This window comes from Triticum dicoccoides, chromosome 6A, assembly GCF_002162155.2.
Source record: "Triticum dicoccoides isolate Atlit2015 ecotype Zavitan chromosome 6A, WEW_v2.0, whole genome shotgun sequence".
Lineage (NCBI taxonomy): Eukaryota > Viridiplantae > Streptophyta > Magnoliopsida > Poales > Poaceae > Triticum > Triticum dicoccoides.
This window is the reverse complement of record NC_041390.1, coordinates 169,058,988-169,079,329: the sequence shown is the minus strand read 5'-3', so window position 1 is coordinate 169,079,329 and position 20,342 is coordinate 169,058,988.

The following is a 20,342-nucleotide window of genomic DNA, read 5'->3' as shown; positions in this document are numbered from 1 at the left end:
GGCCTCTCCGTATCGTAAAACGCGATGAATCCTTCTCCCTTATTTTTTTCTCCCCGAAAGTGAATATATGGAGTCAAGATGGACGTCGGTGGAGCATCAGGGGGCCCACGAGGTAGGGGGGCGCGCCCCCCACCCTCGTGGACCGGGTGTGGGCCCCCTGACGTGGATTCTTCTTCCAGTATTTTTTATATAATCCAAAAATAATCTCCATTGATTTTTAGGTCATTCCGAGAACTTTTATTTCTACATAAAAATAGCACCATGGGAATTCTGTAGAAAACAACGTCAGTCCAGGTAAGTTCCATTCAAATCAGGCAAGTTAGAGTCCACAACAAGGGAAGGAAAAGTATATACGACAAAGACGTATCAACTCCCTGTAGCGACCTGACCTCAAACGGTCAAGTCTCTGTGCTTCAGTGTCATCCCTGGATCGGTAATGCTGACACACACAGTACTCGAGGATTTATAACAGAGTAGCAATCACACACTTATTACATCGAATGTCTCAAAAGAGAACTTATTACAATAAATATGGCTTAAGGCCATCTAATACGATAACAGCGGAAGGCTTGGAAGATAAAGTGAGTCCATCAACTCCAGCGGCATAGCTGAGCTGCACGACAACGACCTAACGAACCTTACTCCTCGTCTGAAAAGTCTACAACATAATACGTTGCAGGACAAAAACAGAATAAAGGAATAAATTTTTGGCTGGTGGAAAGCTCTATGGTTACAGTTTTGCGAAAAGCCAATTTTTCCATACAATAAAGGAATAAATTTTATTTAACTATCATGGTAGTTGAAACATCATTGAGAAGGTTCCTCCAACTCAATCCCAATTAGAGTAATTAACAATCCAACAATATTATTGTAGAGTGATGAGATACTTATGATACTCCAAGTACTAGATACTCAAGATGTCCATAACCGGGGACACGGCTAACCATAATTAGTTTATACACTCTGTAGTGGTTTGCGCACTTTTCCCCACAAGACACGATCTCCTCCGTTGGATTTCTTGCACTACATGGTGTTTGAGAAACGGATGACCGAGACACAGTCTTTCAGAAGCATTAACCCCTTACTCCGGGCAGACCATACCAAACCTACATCCCTCTACCTACTGATCCACCTCTTCGGGAGCTTCACGCAACTTACTCAACTATGCTAGAGCCCATAATAGCTTGTGGCTGCACACAGAAGTTTCTAGCATGAAAATATCTCAGTTCCCTTTGAGCCTGGGTGGCGGACCATAGTATTATCACACGGGTACTCCGGGATATCCTTGGACAACAGTGGATTCCCCAGGTGCCCAACAAACAATCCACCTAGATGTGTATTCAAGTTGCCACCTTAAGTTGAGCCGTTAATTAACAATCTGACATCTGTCATGGATTTCACTCACCCAAACCACGTCTATGAGCATAGCATAGCAATATAAGCAATTCGTAGAAGTAACTCCCAAGGGTTTGATAATAACAGGGCAATAGGTTCTACCTCATCAACTACTTCCCAACCCACATGTTAAATCACAACCTAACCATGCAATGTTTGAGGATTGGAACTAATTCATAAAAACTGGGTGATAAAGGGGTATGATCAAAGTGTTACTTGCCTTGCTGATGATCCGCAAAACCTAGGGATTCGTAGTGGCACGCTTCGCACTCCAGGTGTTCTATCGCAAACAAATAAAAGCATACATAAGCAATCAAGCAAAGAAACATGGGTAAACTCGAATAAGAAGATCTAACTAGAAAGTTCAACTTAAGAACTGCGGTTTGCAAAAAGAATCAAATCAAACGTAGCAACGAAACTGAAATGGCGAAAGAAACAAGACTCGTTTTGCTAATCTGGACTAATGTCAAATTTTACAGTAGCAAAAACTTGTTCAAGTTGGTTAAACAGAAAGACGGTTTCGAGATGAAGATCTAGGCGCTTGAATCGCCTGATTCCGAAAAACGAGCGAAAAGATAAACTAAAACGAAAATCGGATTAGAAATCGCGATTGAAAATAATCACAGAAAATCCGAGAAAAAGAAAACTGATGAACAGGCTAACAAACGAGCGTTCATTGTCTGTTACTAACAAGCGAACTCCGTTCGTTAAAACGAACATACGGGCGAACGTCTGCAAAGTTACTGAACCGCAAAAAATCGGTGAACCGATCTATCCAAAAAAACTAGGTTTTCTAAAAAAACCGAACCGGTTTTTAATAAAAATAGCGAACCGGGTTTTTTTCTAAAAAAACCGAATGGTTCTACCTCCGGCGAAGTGCGGTGCGGCGGGCGGCTCCGGCAAGCGGCGGGGCAAAGCGGGCAGGCGGCGGTGAGGGCAGACGGTGGCGGCGTGAGCGCAAGTGGAGGCGGCGCGGCAAGCATGGCGGCGGGGTGCGGCGGCTTGCGGCGGTTGTGTGTGGCGGCTTAGGGCTCTAGGGGGGCAGGGCGACGGCTTATAAGGAGGGGCGGGGCGGGGGCTTGGAGGAGGGGGCAAGGCGCGGGGGGAAACAGAGTCTCGGCCGGACTCCGATTCGGCGGCGGTGCGGCGCGGTCTCCCGCTAGGAGACGGCGGCGGGGAAGCAGACCGGCAGCTGGGCTTCGGCCCAGTTGTCCACTGCGTGACTCTTTTTTTTTAAATAATTCCGCTGAAACTAAAAAAATCTTAGAAAATAAAATAAAAATCTAAAAATGCCAAAACAAATTTTCACCGTCTAAATAAAATATTTAGAATAAGATGAACATTTTCTTGGCCCTAAAATGCAACTTTGAAAAACATGCAATTTTTCTAACTCAAATAAAATAGCTATAAACTCCGGATAAAATCAAATATTTGATTTTAATATTTTTCCTCCAATATTTCATTTATTTTGGAGAAGTCATATTATCTCCTCTCATATATTTTGTTATGAAATATTTTCGGAGAGAAAAATAATTAAAACAAAAAATCCTCGTTTCGATATTTGGTAAAAGCCAAATATGAAAACAGGGAAATCCCCAACTCTCTTCGAGGGTCCTAGAGTTTCTTAGGATTTCGAGGATCGCAAAACGAAATGCAATAAAATATGATATGCATGGATGATCTATGTATAACATTCCAAATTGAAAATTTGGGAAGTTAAAAACCTACCCCCCTTAAGATGAATCTCGCCCTTGAGATTCGGGTTGGCTAGAGAATAGGTGTGGGTTGTCTTTGAGAAGATCATCCTCTCGTTCCCAGCTGGCTTCATCCTCGGTATGGTGGCTCCACTGAACTTTGCAAAACTTGATCACCTTGCTGCGGGTGACTCGGCTGGCAAATTTGAGAATCCTGACTGGCTTCTCCTGATAGGTCAGGTCACTGTCCAACTGAATCCCCTCCAAGGGTACGGTATCGCTAAACGGTATATCGGCCATCTCAGCATGACACTTCTTCAGCTGTGAAACATGAAATACATCATGAACTCCTGACAGTCCTTCAGGTAACTCCAACTTGTAGGCAACTTCTCCCATACATTCCAAAATTCGATACGGTCCTACAAATCTCGGGGCTAGCTTTCCCTTAACTCCAAAACGTTTCACTCCTCGAAGGGGTGACACTCGCAGATATGCTCTATCTCCAATTTCATAGGTTATTTCCTTGTGTTTCGAATCTGCATAACTCTTTTGCCTGGACTGATCTATCTTCAATCTATCTCTGATCAACTTAACTTTCTCTTCAAACTCTTTGATCAAATCTGGTCCAAACAACTGTCGGTCTCCGACTTCATCCCACATCAACGGTGTTCTGCACCTTCGTCCGTACAGGGCTTCAAACGGTGCCATCTTCAAACTGGCTTAGTAGCCTTTGTTCTATGAGAACTCTGCATAGGGCAAATTGTCATCCCAAATTGACCCATAATCTAGTGCACAAGCTCTCAACATATCCTCTAGAAACTGGTTGACTCTCTCGGCCTGTCCATCCGTCTGTGGGTGGAATGTTGTACTGAACTCCAATCTCGTTCCCAAAGTTTGGTGTAGCTGATGCCAAAACTTTGAAGTAAACTATGTCCCTCTATCCGGTACAATTGTCCTCGGAACTCCATGCAGACATACGATCCTGGTCATATATATCTTGGCCAACCTTGCACTTGTATAGGTGGTTTCCACTAGGATAAAGTGAGATACTTTGGTCAAACGATCAACTACTACCCATATAGAATCATATCCTGATTTGGTTCTCGGTAATTCAGTGATAAAATCTATGCCAAGTTTATCCCACTTCCATTCGGGTATCGGCATAGGCTGTAACAATCATGCTAGCTTTTGGTGCTCAGCCTTCACTCTCTGACATACATCACATACGGCTACATACTCGGCAATATCCTTCTTCATACCAGTCCACGAGAAACGTTCCTTCAAATCCAAATACATCTTGGTGTTTCCAGGGTGTATCGAGTATGGTGAGTCATGAGCCTCCTGAAGTATTAACTTCCTGATCTCTGTGTTATTGGGCACATAAACACGGTCCTCGAACCATAAGGTGTCATGCTCATCCTCATGAAAACCTTTGGCCTTTCCTTCGCTCATTCTCTCTTTTATCTCGGCAACCTCTTTGTCATCCTTCTGAGCTTCCTGAATCTTTCCTAACAACGTATATTTCACTTCTATTGTTGCAACAAAACCTGTAGGAACAATCTCCAATCGAAGTTCCCTGAGATCCACTGCTAACTCCTTTGGCAATCCCGTGCTCACTAGGGTATTAGCATAACTCTTCCAGCTCAAGGCATCTGCTACGACATTGGCCTTGCCTGGATGATAGTGAAGCTTCATGTCATAATCCTTTACGAGCTCCAACCATCTCCTTTGCCTAAGTTCAGCTCCTTCTGCGTGAAAATGTACTTCAAACTCTTATGATCCGTGTACACATCACAATGATTTCCAATAAGGTAATGCCTCCAGGTCTTCAACACATGTACTACGACAGCCAACTCCAAATCATGCATGGCATAATTCACTTTGTGCGGTTTTAGTTGTCGGGAGGCATACAAGACAACCCTTCCGTCCTGCATAAGCACACTTCCAAGTCCTAAGCGAGAGGCATCGCAATACACTTGGAACTCCTTGCGTATATCGGGCAGAATCAGCAATGGGGCTATAGTCAAACGTTTCTTTAACTCCTGAAAACTTGCTTCGCATTGTTATGTCCATTTAAATTTGGTATCCTTCTTCAATAACTCCGTCATTGGCTTCGCAATTTTGGAAAAATTCTCAATGAATCTCCGATAGTATGCTGCGAGTCCAAGAAAACTGCGGATCTCGCTAACTGAAGTGGGTGCCAACCATTCAGTGACCAACTGAACCTTTGTCGGATCTACTGCTACACCTTCTCCTGATATAACATGTCCAAGGAATCCAACTTCCTTCAGCCAAAAGTCACATTTGTTGAACTTGGCATACAACTAGTGTTACCTGAGTTTCTCGAGAACTAAACGCAAATGCTCTTCGTGCTCCTCCTTGTTCTTCGAGTATACCATTATATCATCAATGAACACCACAACGAACTTATCCAAATATTCCATGAACACTTTGTTCATCATGCTCATGAAGTAGGCAGGGGCGTTAGTCAATCCAAGCGACATGACCGTATATTCATACAACCCGTACCATGTGGTGAATGCTGTCTTTGGTATGTCCTTCTCTCGTATCTTTAGGTGGTGATATCCAGATCGCAGATTCATCTTTCAAAACACCTTAGCTCCTTGCAGCTGGTCGAACAAATCATTGATCATCGGCAGTGGGTATTTTTTCTTGATCGTCACCTCATTTAACGCACGATAATCAACAACCATTCTTAGGGACTTATCTTTCTTGTCGACCAAAAGCACTGGGCTCCCCACGGTGATGAGCTCCGTCGAATGTAACCTTTCTCCAGTAACTCCTTGATCTGTTTCTTAATCTCCTCCAGATCATTTGCGGGCATCCGATATGGTCTCTCCGATATAGGCCCGGTGCCTAGCAATAACTCTATCAAAAACTCGATGTCTCGATCCGGTGGCATACCCGGTAACTCCTCTGGAAAAACATCCAGGTAATCCTTGACTACAGGCACATCCTCCTGAACAACTCCCGTGAGGGTATTTAATTGGCTACTCCTTGGCGCATGCCTAGATACATACTTGATCCTTTTTCCCTCCGGGGTGGTGAGACAAATTAACTTACTAGCATAGTCAATGCTTCCTCCATACTTTGACATCCAGTCCATTCCTAATATCACATCCAATCCTTGTGACTCCAAGATTATTAGGTAGGATGGAAAAACATGGCTACCAATGGTTAAGGGTGTCCGGTCGCACCATCGACTAGCCATATACTCTACTCCAGGTGAACTTACTAACAGATGGGTCCTAAGGGTTTGGGTTGGTAGTTTAAACTTATCCACGAATTCCCTTGATATGTATGAATACGATGCACCAGTATCAAAAAGAACAAGGGCGGTAAAAGACTTAACCAAAAACTAACCAAAAACCGCGTCTGGCTGCTCTTCAACCTCCTCCATGTTGACGTGGTTCACTTTTCCTTTGTTGAATGGATTGGGCTTCTTTCTAGCGCTCCCATTGCCATTTCCATTCTTCGCTTCAGGGCACTCCGTGGCATAGTGTCCAGTCTTCCCGCACTTGGAACAAGTAACGTGGCTTAGGTCTCTCTTTGCGGGTGTGGCTCGATTGGAGCGGTTCTGATTGTTCCTTGCTCCATTCACATTCCCATTCCTTGGGCCAGTATGATTATGATTACTTCCTCCATTATGGGTGTGGCCTCCATGGTTATGAACATGTCCTCCCGAGTTTGGGATTAGGCGAGGCATCTGTTGAGCTCCTGAATTATACCTTCCTTGTCCATACTTCCTCTTACAGCTCTCAATCTGCTGCTGCTTCCCTTCAATCATAAGAGCCTTATCTACCAACTCCTGGTAGTTGTTGAATGTTGCTACCATCAACTGCATGCTCATCTCATCATTCAGCCCTTCCATAAACTTATCCTCCTTTGCGGCATCTGTGGCCACATCATCAGGGGCATAACGAGATAACTTGCTAAACTCATCCGCGTACTGAGCCAGAGTATGGTTCCCCTGTCGTAGGTTGCGAAACTCACACTTCTTCATACTCATAGCTCCAGTTGAGACATGGGCTGTACGGAAAGCTTGTTGAAACTAATCCCATGTAACAGTGGCTATAGGGTAGGTTACGGTGTAATTCTCCCACCATGAGGCTGCTGGTCCATCCAACTGATGTGCGGCAAAACACACCTTCTTAGCATCAGTACATCCTGCAGTGGTTAACTCCCTTCCAATCATGCGGAGCCAATCATCTGCTACTATGGGCTCGATGCTACTGGAAAACACTGGCGGTTGCAACTTCAAAAAACGGGCTAAGTTATCAACTGGTGGTGGTGGCGGTGGATTGGTGTTGTGTTTATTGTTGTTACCTTGGTTCTGAACTAACAACTACATCAGGGTATTCTGCTGCTGGATCAACTGAGTGAGCTCCGGTGGGAAGGTAAATCCGGGGTCATGTCTTGGAGGCATCTGATGTGTTTAGAGGGGAGAGATTAGAATAGAATGAGGTCTAATGAGAAAACAGTACCCATATGCACATGAGACAAACACAAAGATTTCACTCAATGAAACAAGCACGGGCATACAATCGATCTATCTATGATTACAAAAGTGCTTGGACTATACTATTTACATGGTGGAATACTACTACTGATGTGGTGGTCTACTAAAAATATTCTTCGGTTGAACACTCCATGATGTCTGCTCCAGCTTCGTCTTCATAATCATCATCACTATTGTCGGGGTCCGAGTAGGTGTTGTTGATGATGATGTAGTCCTCCGGGCAAATCTCATTGGGTTCTTCGTCTTCTCCTCCTAGTGCGGGGTCTCCCTGGAATACTGCTAGCTTCATTTTTAGGTCGGCATTCTTATCCACTATTACGGAGATTTCCTCCTCATAATATTCACAAGTAACCTTGAGTTCTTCCTCCAATTCCGTGATCCTAGTCATTGCTTTCTTCAGATCCATCATTCCAGCACACATCTGGTTCTCCTAGCGACGAATATGTTGGTTTAAATCCTGGATGAAAGTTGCAATTGATCTATCCTTCCTGGTGCTGATCATCTCCCATTGTTCATCTCGGCAACCACAAATCTGATAGATAGTATCCTTAAGCTCCTTATGATAAACTTCTCCAATGCGTCCCATGGTAATGTGAGCTGCCATACTCTTTCCTAGACTCCAGGTTGGTGCATCAAAGGAAAACTCTATGGGCTTAGTGACTGGCGTGAATGTCCTTCCTGGAACTTGAACTTGAATCATCCATCGCTCCTCTTCTAGTAAAGTGGCGTTGTAAGTCCTGGTGAAGCTTGGTATTCCAATGTTCAGATACCTAGTGACTTCCTTCAAGTGTCGTCCAAAAGGTGCTTCTTCATCTGGTTGTGCAAACTTGTTCCTTGCATCCGCTATCCTAAAGAGTAGAAAATTGAGAGGCATCAGAAATGAGAAGAGAATGGTGATCTAGGGCTTTAGCTTAGTGGTCGTGTCCTACACTCAGCGTGTGCTCTGATACCATCTTGTAGCGACCCAACCTCAAACGGTTAAGTCTCTATGCTTCAGTGTCATCCCTGGATCGGTAATGCTGACACACACAGTACTCGAGGATTTATAATAGAGTTGCAATCACACACTTATTACATTGAATGTCTCAAAAAAGAACTTATTACAATAAATATGGCTTAAGGCCATCTAATATGATAACAGCGGAAGGCTTGGAAGATAAAGTGAGTCCATCAACTCCAACGGCATAGCTGAGCTGCAAGGCAAAGACCTAACGAACCTTACTCCTCGTCTGAAAAATCTTCAACATAATACGTTGCAGCCCGAAAACGGGTCAGCACATGGAATATGCCGGCAAAGTAACATAGTAGAGAAAGAACAGAATAATGCTATCACTACATGCATATTTTTTCCTACAACAACAGAATTTTTTTTATTTAACTATCATGGTAGTTGAAACATCATTGAGAAGGTTCCTCCAACTCAATCCCAATTAGAGTAATTAACAATCCAACAATATTATTGTAGAGTGATGAGATACTTATGATACTCCAAGTACTAGATACTCAAGATGTCCATAACCGGGGACACGACTAACCATAATTAGTTTATACACTCTGTAGTGGTTTGCGCACTTTTCCCCACAAGACACGATCTTCTCCGTTGGATTTCTTGCACTACATGGTGTTTGAGAAACGGATGACCGAGACACAGTCTTTCAGAAGCATTAACCCCTTACTCCGGGCAGACCATACCAAACCTACATCCCTCTACCTACTGATCCACCTCTTCGGGAGCTTCACACAACTTACTCAACTATGCTAGAGCCCATAATAGCTTGTGGCTGCACACAGAAGTTTCTAGCATGAAAATATCTCAGTTCCCTTTGAGCCTGGGTGGCGGACCATAGGATTATCACACGGGTACTCCGGGATATCCTTGGACAACAGTGGATTCCCCAGGTGCCCAACAAACAATCCACCAAGATGTGTATTCAAGTTGCCACCTTAAGTTGAACCATTAATTAACAATCTCACATCTGTCATGGATTTCACTCACCCAAACCACGTCTATGAGCATAGCATAGCAATATAAGCAATTCGTAGAAGTAACTCCCAAGGGTTTGATAATAACAGGGCAATAGGTTCTACCTCATCAACTACTTCCCAACCCACATGTTAAATCACAACCTAACCATGCAATGTTTGAGGATTGGAACTAATGCATAAAAACTGGGTGATAAAGGGGTATGATCAAAGTGTTACTTGCCTTGCTGATGATCTGCAAAACCTAGGGATTCGTAGTAGCACAGTTCGCACTCCGGGTGTTCTATTGCAAACAAACAAAAACATACATAAGCAATCAAGCTAAGAAACACAGGTACACTCGAATAAGAAGATCTAACCAGAAAGCTCAACTTAAGAACTCCGGTTTCCAAAAAGAATCAAATCAAACGGAGAACGAAACTCAAACGGCAAAAGAAACAAGATCCATTCTGCTAATCTGGACTAAGGTCAAATTTTACAGTAGCAAAAACTTGTTCAAGTTGGTTAACAAGAAAGAGGGTTTCGAGACGAAGATCTAGGCGCTTGAATCGCCTGATTCCGACAAATGAGCAAAAAGATAAACTAAAACGAAAATCGGATCGGAAATCGTGATTGAAAATAATCGCGGAAAATCCGAAAAAAAGAAAACTGACGAATAGGAGAACGAACGAGCGTTCGTTGTCTGTTACTAACGAGCGAACTCCGTTCGTTAAAAAAACGTACGGACAAACGTCCGCAATGTTACTGAACCGCAAAAAACCGGTGAACCGATCTATCCAAAAAAAACTAGGGTTTCTAAAAAAACCGAACCGGGTTTTTTTTAAAAACGGAACGGTTCTACCTCTGGCGAAGTTCGGCGCGGCGGGCGGCTCCGGCGAGCGGCGGGGTGCGGCGCCTTGCGGCGGTGGTGTGCGGCGACTTGGGACTCTAGGGGGGCGGGGCGGCGGCTTATAAGGAGGGGCGGGGCAGCGGCTTGGAGGAGGCTACAAGGCGCGGGGGGAAACGGAGTCCTGGCCGGACTCCGGTTCGGTGGCGGCACGGCGCGGTCTCCCACTAGGAGACGGCGGTGGGGAAGCAGGCCGACGGCTGGCCTTCGGCTCAGTTGGCCACTGCGCGACTCTCTTTTTTTAAAATAATTCTGCCGAAACTAAAAAATCCTAGAAAATAAAATAAAAAACTAAAAATGCCAAAACAAATTTTTACCGTCTAAATAAAATATTTAGAACAAGATGAACATTTTCTGGGCCCTAAAATGCAACTTTGAAAAACATGCAATTTTTCTAACTCAAATACAATAGAAATAAACTCTGGATAAAATCAAATATTCGATTTTAATATTTTTCCTCCAATATTTCATTTATTTTGGAGAAGTCATATTATCTCCTCATATATTTTGTTATGAAATAATTTCGGACAGAAAAATAATTAAAACCAAAAATCCTCGTTTTGATATTTGGTAAAACCTAAATATGAAAACAGGGAAATCTCCAACTCTCTCCGAGGGTCCTTGAGTTGCTTAGGATTTCGAGGATCGCAAAAAGAAATGCAATAAAATATGATATGCATGGATGATCTATGTATAACATTCCAAATTGAAAATTTGGGATGTTACACTCCCCCAAGCTTAAACCTTTGCGTGTCCTCAAGCAATTCAGTTGATAATTTGAAATTGATAAAGAAAAACTTTTACAAACTCTGTTTTCTCTTGTTGTTGTAAATATATAAATCCAGCATTCAAGTTTTCTGCAAAGATTATGAACTAACCATATTCACAATAATATTTAGGTCTCATGTTTACTCATATCAATGGCATAATCCACTAGAGAGCAATAATAATAAATCTTGGATGACAACACTTTCTCAAAACAATCATAATATGATATAACAAGATGGTATCTTGCTAGCCCTTTCTGAGACCGCAAAACATAAATGCAGAGCACCCCTGAAGATCAAGGGCTGATTGGACATTGTAATTCAAGGTAAAAGAGATTCAGTCAAGTCATACTCACTGTAACTAACAATAATACATGCAAATGACAGTGGTGCTCTCCAACTGGTGCTTTTTAATAAGATGATGATGACTCAACATAAAAGTAAATAGATAGGCCATTCACAGAGGGAAGCACGGATTGTAGAGGTGCTAGAGCTCGATTTTGAAATAGAGATGAATAATATTTTGAGCGGTATACTTTCATTGTCAACATAACAACCGAGAGATATCGATATCTTCCATGCTACACACATTATAGGCAGTTCCCAAGCAAAATGGTAAAGTTTATACTCCCCCACCACCAACAAGCATCAATCCATGGCTTGCCCAAAACAACGGGTGCCTCCAACTAACAACAATCCTGGGGGAGTTTTGTTTGCAATTATTTTGATTTGATTTGAGCATGGGATTGGGCATCCCGGTGACCAGCCATTTTCTCGTGAGTGAGGAGCGGAGTCCACTCCTCTTGAGAATAACCCGCCTAGCATGGAAGATACAGACAACCCTAGTTGATACATGAGCTATTCGAGCATACAAAACAGAATGTTTATTTGAAGGCTTAGAGTTTGGCACATACAAATTTACTTGGAACGACAGGTAGATACCATATATAGGAAGATATGGTGGACTCATATGGAATAACTTTGGGGTTTATGGAATTTCATGCACAAGCAGTATTCCCGCTTAGTACAAGTGAAGGCTAGAAAAAAGACTAGGAAGCAACCAGCTAGAGAGGGACAACATTCAAGAACATGCATTAAAATTAATCAACACCAAATGCAAGCATGAGCAGGATATAATTCACAATGAACATAAATATCATAGAGGCTATGTTGATTTTGTTTCAACTACATGCGTGAACATGTGCCAAGTCAAGCCACTCGAATCGTTCAAAGGAGGATACCACCCTATCATACCACACCACAATCATTTTAATAGCATGTTGGCACGCAAGGTAAACCATTATAAACTCCTAGGAAATTAAACATGGCATAAGCAACTATAATCTCTAATTGTCATTGCAAACATGTTTCATTCATAATAGGCTGAATTAGGAACGATGGACTAATCATATTTACAGAAACAAGAGAGGTCGAGTTCATACCCGCTTTTCTCATCTCAATCAGTTCATCATATATCATCATTATTGCCTTTCACTTGCACAACTGAATAGTGTGGATAATAATAATAGTGCACGTGCATTGGACTAAGGTGGAGTCTGCAAGCATTCAATACAAGGGAGAATACAAGGTAATATGGGCTCTTTGTTAGATCAACAATAATGCATATGAGAGCCACTCAACATTTTCATCAAGGTCTTCTCTTCTCGACCCCCAAAGAACAAGAAAAGAAATAAAACTATTTACACGGGAAAGCTCCCAACAAGCAAAAGAAGAACGAGAAATCTTTTTGGGTTTTCTTTTTAATTACTGCTACTACAGGCATGGAAAGTAAACTAGCTAAAAGCTACAACTATTTTTTTGGTTTTTATTAAGGTTTTTCAAACACACTTAAAAAGAAAATAAACTAGAATGGATGATACATTGAAAAAGTATGAGCACCGACAATTGGCATGAGTGTGTGTACATGAATGTAATGTCGGTGATAGATACGTACTCCCCCAAGCTTAGGCCTTTGGCTGGGGTCGTACTGAGAAGGGTCCTCAGATTGCCACTGGTTCGCAATCTCCTCCGGATTCCACTGATAAACGGACTGACAGCGAGGATCAGATGGTGGCTCCGGCTCTGCAGCTGACATCTGGCTCCGGTGGGCATGAATGGCCTCTAGCAGAACAAGGTACATGCCTGAAAATATGTTGAACAAATAGGGCGCACGCAAGGTAGTAAACTCACAATATTTTTTGTTAAATATCAATTTATATTTGAGTGTCTTATTCTTATCCTTAACAATAAACTCATGTGCTACCATACTCTTATAACCTAGAACAATAGGAGGCAGCAACTTTTCCTCTTTCCTGTAATGCCTGATAGGTATGTTAAAGTGTGCAGGAAGGCGTGAGGCAAAGATGCCTCCGAGGACGGGGCCCTTAGTACGGTTCAGATTTAACCGTTTAGCAACAATAGCGCCTAAACTGAAAGTAGTATCATGTAACAAGGCATGGCGCAAAATAACAATATCAGGAGCACTAAGGTTTCCACAGTTCCCGCGACCAATTAAGCATCTACTAGCAAATACTGCGAAGTAACGTAGAACAGGAAAATGTATTCTAGTGATTCTTGCATCAGAAACTTTCCTCGTTTCCCCTACAACAATCGTATCAATAAATCCCTCCACATCATTATGATGTGGTTCCTCTATGCTGCCCTCAAAGGGTATCAAACACACCCAGCAAATATCATAAAGTGAGATCTCCTTATGCTCATCATATAAATAAAATTCCACCGAAGGTGGTGATCTCCTAGCATGGAAATGAAAATTTTGCACAAAGATATTGGTGAGTAAGAGATATTGTTCACGTCGGTCATGGAGGAAGTTGGTGATGCCTGCATTCTCAGCCAATTGATAAAAATCTTCTTAAATCCTGGCCTCTTTCAAGAACTCATCACAAGGCCATTCACACGGCCGAACCTTCACAGTACGAGGGAGATTATACGTGGGCGTCATATTTTCTTCACTTTGCTTATCCTTCGAGCTTCGGCTCGATGAGCCCCTCAAAAATCTCTTCATCTTTTTCTGAATTTTTTTGAAATTTTTACTAACTTAAAATAAAAGTGAACCAAACCCAACAAAATTGATAGCAACTACTCCTACAAGTGCCTTGAGGCTATATCATGCATTAAAACTACTTTTGACCACATAAATTTGACATGCAAGCTAAAGAACAGGGTCACCTAAGCAGCAAAAAATTGCAATGAATAAAGCACTAGAACAAAAACTAATTGGACCATTGGAGGAGCCACATACCAAAGAACAATCTCCCAAAGCAGTTTTGTGAATGGAGCTTTGAGCAAGGAGATCGAAAATGGCAGTAAGATGAGCTAGAACTCGGGTTTGAGCTGGTGGGTGAGTTTTTCTAGAGCAAGATGAAGTGTGTGGGTGCAAGAATAAGTGGAGGGGGCCCATGTCGGGTCCACGAGGCAGGGGCCGCGCCCTCCACCCTCGTGGGCATGTGGCTGCTCCCATTGTTGTGTTCTCAGTGCCTAAAATTCTTAAATATTCTAGAAAAATCATATTTCATTTTGAGGGCATTTGGAGAACTTTTATTTTTTGGGTATTTTTTATTGCAAGGTAATTCAGAAAATACTATTTTTTCTTTATTTAATTTAAATAATAGAAAGTAAAAAGATGGTACAGAGAGTTGTGTTTTCTAAATTCATCCATCTCATGCTCATCAAAAGGAATCCACTAACAAGGTTGATCAAGTCTTGTCGACAAACTCTTTTTGAGTAACATGAAACCGGAGAATTTTCGAATAACAGTAGGTTACTTCAACAAGGATATGCACATCCCCAACAATAAGAATATCATATTTCTTCTTGATAGTAGGAAGAGGAAATTCAAAACCTCCAATAGTAATTGTTGAAATTTTTTCAATAGAATTGATACTGTGGACTTGAGGTTATTTCCTCAGAAAGTGTACCATATGCTCATTACCATTAACATGAAAAGTGACATTGCCTTTGTTGCAATCATAACAGCCCCTGCAGTATTCAAAAAGGGTCTTCCAAGAATAATGGACATACTATCGTCCTCGGGAATATCAAGAATGACAAAGTCTGTTAAAATAGTAAAGTTTGCAACCACAACAGGCACATCCTCACAAATACCGACATGTATAGCAGTTGATTTATCAGCCATTTGCAAGGATATTTCAGTGGGTGTCAACTTATTCAAATCAAGTCTATGATGTAAAGAGAGAGGCATAACACTAACACCATCTCCAAGATCACATAAAGCAGTTTAAACATAGTTTCTTTTAATGGAGCATGGTATAGTTGGTACTCTAGGATCTCCAAGTTTCTTTGGTATTCCACGCTTAAAACTGTAATTAGCAAGCATGATGGAAATTTCAGCTTCTGGTATCTTTCTTTTATTCGTAACAATTTCTTTCATATACTTAGCATAAGGGTTCATTTTAAGCATATCAGTCGAACGCATACGCAAAAAGATAGGTCTAATCATTTCAGCAAAGCGCTCAAAATCCTCATCATCCTTTTTCTTGGATGGTTTAGGAGGAAAAGGCATGGGTTTCTGAGCCCATGGTTCTCTTTCTTTACCATGCTTCCTAGCAACAAAGTCTCTCTTATCATAATGTTGATTCTTTGATTGTGGGTTATCAAGATCAACAGTAGGTTCAATCTCTACATCATTATCATTGCTAGGTTGCCCTGCTAATGGTGCCACGTCATCACCCTTACGGTTGCTAATCCTCACTTGCATTCAAACACTGCTCAAATTCAAATTAAAGTCCAAATTCAAATTTATCAAACATGCAAACTAAAATGTTCATAGGGTGGAAAATAATCCTTCGATATTTGTCATGTTGGAACCAACCTCTTTTGAATTCCCAAAATACCCCTGGGAATTAATGTTTGGTCCAGGAGCAATTAAATTGGCCTTTTCAGTTTCTAAAAATGGTTAGGCAACTCCTTTTGACCCCATACTTTTTGTTCCATTCAATATATTGTGTTAGATTTATGTGCCAAGTTTTTTTCAAAACAAAACTCATTTGATACAAAAAGGAAATGCAAAAGAAAAGGAGAAAATGGAAAACAAGAAATAAAATAAAAAGAGGATGGCCTATTCTAGTGGGCACTCCCGCTCAACCAGCCAAATGGTTGGCCCAGGCGCCCCTCCCCGTCTCCCTGTTCCTACTTCCCCTGTGGCCACAACTGATGGTTGCCACGGCCACGGCCATCGCCGTGGCATCCATCCATCGGCGTCGCCCTGCCTATATGACCCCCTCGCCCTCTCCCTCGTGTCCCTCGAACCCTAGTGCGCCCCTCCCTCTCCCTCTCTACCTCCCTTCCTCAGATCCCCTCCTTCCCGAGCTCCGCGATGGACGCTTCGCTGGCATAGCCATTGCCATTGCCCTTCCCACCGCCGGAGACCACGCCAGGGGCACCGCCTTCGTCGCCTACTTCGACTACCTGGGCCTCGCCGTTCTTCCTGCTGCTTGCCGCTGCGTGCTGTGCCGCCCGCCTGCGCGCTCGCTGCCCAGACTACGCCTCACGGGCACCTAGCCGCGGGAGCTCCGCTGCCCGAGCTCGGGCTCACCGCAGCCGTAGCCCCCCTGTAACCTACATGCCCGCGGCCCCTACTGCTGCTCTTGCAGCACTGCAGCTGCTCCTTAGGACGCGCCGCCGCGGTCATGTACCTGCTGCCGCCGCTGCCCCGCTCGCCTGCCACGCACACACCGCAGCAGCGCTTGCCGCTGCTCGCGCCACCCGACGCCGCTCCCTTGCATCGGCGGCCCGGCGCCTTCCCTTGCGCCCGCCCGCCTTCGCGCCTTGGTCGGCCCCGGCGTCGCGCGCTTGCTGCGTACATGGGCTGCTCGCTTGCGTCGCGGCGTTCATGCACTGCATCGCTCACGCCCCGCCACTGCCAATGCTTTGCTTTACTATACTGCTAGTACTGTACCTATGCTAGGTAGCTTTTCGACTATTACATCGAGTAACCCCCTCGGCAGGCCCTAAACTCCGGCTAAACAACTACTAACAGGACTAAAAAAATTATGGGGAGGTAGTACACTTGACAATGCTCAAATGTTTCCATTGGACCAAATCCATTTAGTAATAGATTAAATTCGATGAAAATCACAAAATGCTATCTTTTTGTCAAGACCCCGATTCCAAGTCACATCGATCTAGCCGGTAACACCTCATATCACTTTGCGGCCTCACGCACGGTATCCCACGGGTGTCGCCTTACCATGGCCCGGGACAGTTTGCGTCTTTTGGCTCACGTATATGATAGCGTCGCTAGCATCCATATGACAGAGAACCCGGGCCGACATGGCTAGTCGTGAACCCAAAGCGGCACAGACCTATGGAGACAGGCATACATGTATAACATCGAGCATGTCGGTCATCAGCGAGTTATTCCGGGCTGTAGCACTTGGCTAAGAGGACTCCGGGGAACCCGGGCTGTAGCAGGCTAGGCAGGACTCCGGAAATCACCGCGTGACATTTCCCCGAAGGGACAGACATAGGAACGAAGTGAAACACTTGCCAGCTAGTCAAGTGTCCTGAACAGTAGTGCTGGGCTAGCAGGACTCCGGTGAACCGGGCTGTAGCGGACTACTATGGCTCGAGGAACACTAGACTACATTTCCCCATAAGAAAGGCTGCCAAGGATAAACAACTAGATTGTCGGATCCCACTCATACCAAGCATTTCAATCATACACACAATATGCCCGATATGAGTACATACAACATGGCATCACAACAAAACTCTACAACTCAAGTACTTTATTTAAAGGCTCTAGAGAGCCATACATAACAAGTTCATACGGATAGGGGTCACATGACCCGACACTCAAGTCATACACTCATACAAGCACATGCGGAAGTAACTAGTCTGAGTACAGACTCTAGAAAGAAAGAAGGCTTCTCGAAGCCTGTCTATCTACATAGGGCCCTCCATGGCCAGGATCACCACCTGGGTGGCTAGTCACTCGTTGACGTCAAGGTCTACGTAGAACCCATCGGAGGGGGCGGTGTTGTCGTCTGAAAACAGTAATTAAGCAAACATGAGTACAAAGGTACTCAGCAAGTCTTACATCAGAACCTACTATACATGCTTATTCTCAAGAAGGTGGTGGGGTTAATGCAGCAAGCCAGCTTTGACTCTTGGCTAAGCTATCCTACGGAACTTCACCAGTAAATAGTTTTCGCACACGAGTCCACTACTCACCAACACAATACTCCACCGTGGATCCTCCCTCGTCATCCTACGAGAGGGCCATCCTTGATACTCACACTTATCTTGAGTCTTTTAGTAGTGTCCATTAACTTGTCTATGAACTGTATAGGCAACCAAGTAGTCCTTTACCGCGGACGCGGCTATTCGAATAGTTTTATACCCTGCAGGGGTGTACTTCTTCATACACGCTTACATGTCGTGTAAGCATTTCACTCTAGCCCATCACCCAGATAAACCAGAACTGACAAAACTCTAAGCATAGCAGGCATAGCAAGGTAGGAATCACATACATGGCTCAATCAACTCCTACACATGCTAGTGGGTTTCATCTAGTTACTGTGGCAATGATAGGTCATGCAGAGGATAAGGGTTCAACTACCGTAGCACACAGCAGTTTGAATCGCGTTGTCTTAATGCAGTAAACAAGAGCAGAAGTGAGAACATGGGTTTGTATCGGAATGATCAATGGTTGCTTGCCTAATGGAGTGGTACTGGGATACTGCCCTTCAGTTGGATACTCGTGAATATCCTCAGAGGCAGAACCTACCACGAAGAACACATCGGAACAATATGATGCATGCTATGACATGGCAATATGAATGTGTCTTGGCCTAATGCAAGTTATAATAGAAAGGAATGAACTCATTTGAATCAAAGATTCAAATATTAGCTCATTAAACATGGCCTTAATAGTGCATTTCCTTATTCTGCTTAAACAGCAAGGTAAACTTGTTTTGTCATGCATGAAACCATTACAGATGGATAGATTGAATTTTTCTTATCACTTTTCATATATAAATCTTTGCATTTGGAGCTATGGTTGATTTTCTATGATTTTTAGAAGTTTTGACTATTTTCTGGAATTTCCTGAATAAAAATAAATCCAGAAAATGCATTACCGCGTCAGCATTGCGTCATGCTGACCTTAGCGGGTTAAAGGCGACAGCCCAGGTCAATCCTGACTTGTGGGCCCCTTCTGTCAGCCTCTCAGCTAGTTAACAGGATTTTATTAACACTAATTAGCTGTCAGTGGGGCCTGGGCCCACATGTCAGTGACTAATTTAATTAAAATTAGTTAAAACTAATCCTAATTTAGTTAGCAAACCGGCCCCACCTGTCATAGACTCAGGGGGGGTCTACTGGGCCCACCCAGGGGTCAAACTGGGTCAAACTCACCGGCGTTGAGCCGCCGGCGAGGGCAAGACGGCGGAGGGCTTCGGATTTGGTCCTCCGGTGACCAAATCGATGGCGGAGACGTGCTACGCGTAGCTGGGGCTCGTGCACATCTAGTGGGGCAAGTGGGAGGAGCTGGGGTGGAGCGAGCTCACCGGAATCGAGCTCGTGGCAGCGGCCGGAGTTCGGACGGAGAGGGAAAGAGGGCTACGGTGCACGGCAGGGCAAGGAAGTGCGTGCGTTAGGCTCCTGGGGACGCACTGAATGCGGTGGTGCGCTCGGACGCGTTCTTGCACGGCCGTAGCCACGACGGCGACATGGCCGGCGGCGAGGAGCTCTCGGGTGCGGTGGAAACGGTGGCTACAGAGGCCAAACGAGCACGGGAGTTAGGGGGAAAGGAAGAGGAGCTCACAACGGAGTCGGAGAGGGGGTTAGCGAGCTCGGGGAGGTCCCGGCGATGGCGAATCGGCCGGAGACGGCTTGGGTGCCCGAGGTTGAAGACGAGGGCGTAGACGGTGTTCGGCGGCGTTTGGGGTCGCGTGGGTCGGCGAAGAGGTCCAGGGCGACGAGGCGGAGCTGTTGGGCTCGTCGGAGGGGCGAGGGAGTGGCTGTAGTGGCAACTACGGCGATCGGCGGAGAGGGTCGCGCTCGGCCATCACGGGGGAGAGTGAGAGAGACGA